A 2,805-nucleotide genomic window follows, 5' to 3' on the forward strand; every position below is an offset into this window, starting at 1 on the left:
ACTCTGGCCAAGAGAGAATGCCTCAAGTTTATTGGATGTCTCTGAGGTTGTAAACATGCAGGTGTTTTTTAATCTGAGCTTGAAAATGCTATACTAAGCAGCAAGCATTAGCAAAGCATTTAATAGGCCCTCAGGCAGCTTTCTTGAAGCCCTTAAGGGCCCATTTACGTATATGCATCATGGCAATGCGTGGAGTCTTTTCATTTTGAAGGATACCGTAACATAAATGTACATTCTTATCATAGCTGTACCACAATGTGACAAACAGACAAAGCTACTGAGGATCACTTTGGGGGTTATTCACAAAGCTGCCGTAGGCAGCCGAGTGAATAACCGACCCGAAGTGAGCCGAACGCTGTTCGGCTATTCACTTCAGGCTTGTACGGCTGATTTCAGCCGTACACCGACTAAAATCAGCCGTACATTGGCTTGCTTTGGGTCGGCCAAACATGCTCAGCATCTTCGGCCGACCCGAAGTGCAGAAAGCGGCCCTGCGTATATATAAATATATAGAATGGGTCCTCTGAGCAGTGACTGCTCTGTCCTGGTTTCAGTCACACAAAGGGGGTTATTCACAAAGCTGCCGAAGGATCTAGCCGTAGCTTTGGCTTACAATATGGAAGGAAGGAATGATGTCACATCAAGACCGCTTTGATTGGTTACAGCCCAATGTAGCAGCGACGAAGTCCCTCCCAAATGTGCAATGTAGCTCATCTCGAAATCGCGCAGAAAAACGCGTGATTTTTCATGTCGCCCAGTGTGAATCGGGTCTTACATTATGACCACTGAGAGGTGAATAGCATTGATTATCCGGTTACAATGGCACCTGGAAGTGAGTGGGATATATTAGGCAGAAATTGAACATTTTATCCCTTTAGTTGATGTGATGGAAGCAGAAAAAATGGGCAAGTGTAAAAATCTGAGCGGCTTTGTAAAAAGAGCTGCAGTGGTCAGTGCCTACCAAAAGTGGTCCAAGGAAGGAAAACCAGTGAACCAGCGAGAGGGTCACGGGCGGTCAAGGGTCTTTGATGCACACGGGGATCAAAGGCTGGCTCATGTAGTCCAATCCTATTGGAGAGCTACTGTAGCTCAAATTAGTGAAAAAGATAATGCCGGTTCTGATGGAAAGGTCTCTGAACGCACAGTGCATTGCGTATAGGGCTGCCTAGCCGCAGACAATTCAGGGTGACCATTCTGACCCAAGTTCACCTTCAAAAGCACCTACAATAGGCACATGAGCATCAAAATTGGACCATGGAGCAATGTGGATGCCCCAGTGCATGTGCGTTGCTTACCTGGGGAAGAGATGGCACCAGGATGCACAATGGAAAGAAGGCAAAGCGGCGGAGGCATTGTGATGCTTTGGGAAAGGTTCTGCTGGGAAGCCTTGGGGTCCTGCCAGTCATGTTACTTTGACATTCACCACCTACCTAAACATTGTTGTTGACCAAGTATCTCCTTCATGGAAATGGTATTCCCTGATGGCAGTGGCCTCTTTCAGCAGGATAACGCGCCCTGTCACACTGCAAAAATGGTTCAATGGTTTGAACAGGATTTTGAAGTGTTCCAGATCTCACTCTAATGAAGCATCTGTGGGATGTGCTGGAAAAACAAGTTTGATCCATGAGGCCCCACCTCACACTTAAAGGATCTGTTACTGATGGCTTGGTGCCAGATACCATAGCATACCTTCGGAGGTCTAGTAGAGTCCATGACCCAACGGGTCGGGCTGTTATCGCAGCAAAATATTTGCTGTTTCACTTAAATGCGGATCAAAGTGGTGACTTTTGATTTGCATTTGATGTCAGTTAAAGGGGAACTATGAGGTGAGTGCTTTTCACTCACCTCATAGTTCTAGCCGACCTGTGACAATGAGACTGTCACAGGTCGGCTCAGTAGATCGGGAGGTGAGCGAACACATACCGGCGTTCGCTCACCTCTCGATCCTGTCACAGCTCTCTGCCGTGAAAAGGGAGGGGCTGGATTCTCCCCTCCCCGATAGCGCTGACTGGCGGAACGGACGGGGGAGGGGGACGGGTACATCTGGCTCTGACTCTAGATAGGCAGAGCCAGCTGTCAGTCACGAAGCTGGGCGGATCCCGGCATAATTGTTGGGATCCGCTTCAGTTGCGGCGTCTCAATATACCGCGAGCAGCAGCTTGCGGTATACTGCGGCGTCTCAGTATACCACGAGCTACAGCTCGCGGTATACTGAGCCTAGGGTGACGGGAGGACGCTAGTTTGTGTTCTCCCGTTACCCTAAGGAGAACTACGGGGGAAAAGCCTTAACCCCCATAGTTCTCCTTTAATGTAACCCTTCCCAGCGTGAGATACAGAAGCCTAAAGCAAAACAAACGACAAACGCACTCAACAATTTGTTACCAGTTATACAGTAAGGTGCACACGAAACGGGATTTGAACACTAGAACAGTAGAAAGGCTTTGCTTTACCGATTTGGTGCAGCGACGCATGGGGTTTCTCAGCTGCCAATGGGATGTGCGGGATCCCTTGTGTGTTTCTGTACCTTTAAGGAGGTGGGGCGTCCTCCTGACAGGCCTGCACCCAATTTGATATCTTCTGCCCCATGTGCTCCAAGATGGAGACTCTCATAGTTTAGAGTTAGGACCGCACTATAAGAGGTGCCTTGGCGCGGCAGTGCGGCTTACACATCCTTTGCAGAAGACGTGTATCCAAACCTCTGTCATTGTCCTTAGTGGTGAGACAAGTTGTTTTACATGCTAGTTTGTGAGTGTGCCATGATGCCTTTCTACTGATCTACTGTTCAAAGCCCATTTCGTGTGCACC

The sequence above is a fragment of the Nanorana parkeri genome, unplaced genomic scaffold (assembly GCF_000935625.1).
Source record: "Nanorana parkeri isolate BGI_ZX_2015 unplaced genomic scaffold, ASM93562v1 scaffold571, whole genome shotgun sequence".
NCBI lineage: Eukaryota > Metazoa > Chordata > Amphibia > Anura > Dicroglossidae > Nanorana > Nanorana parkeri.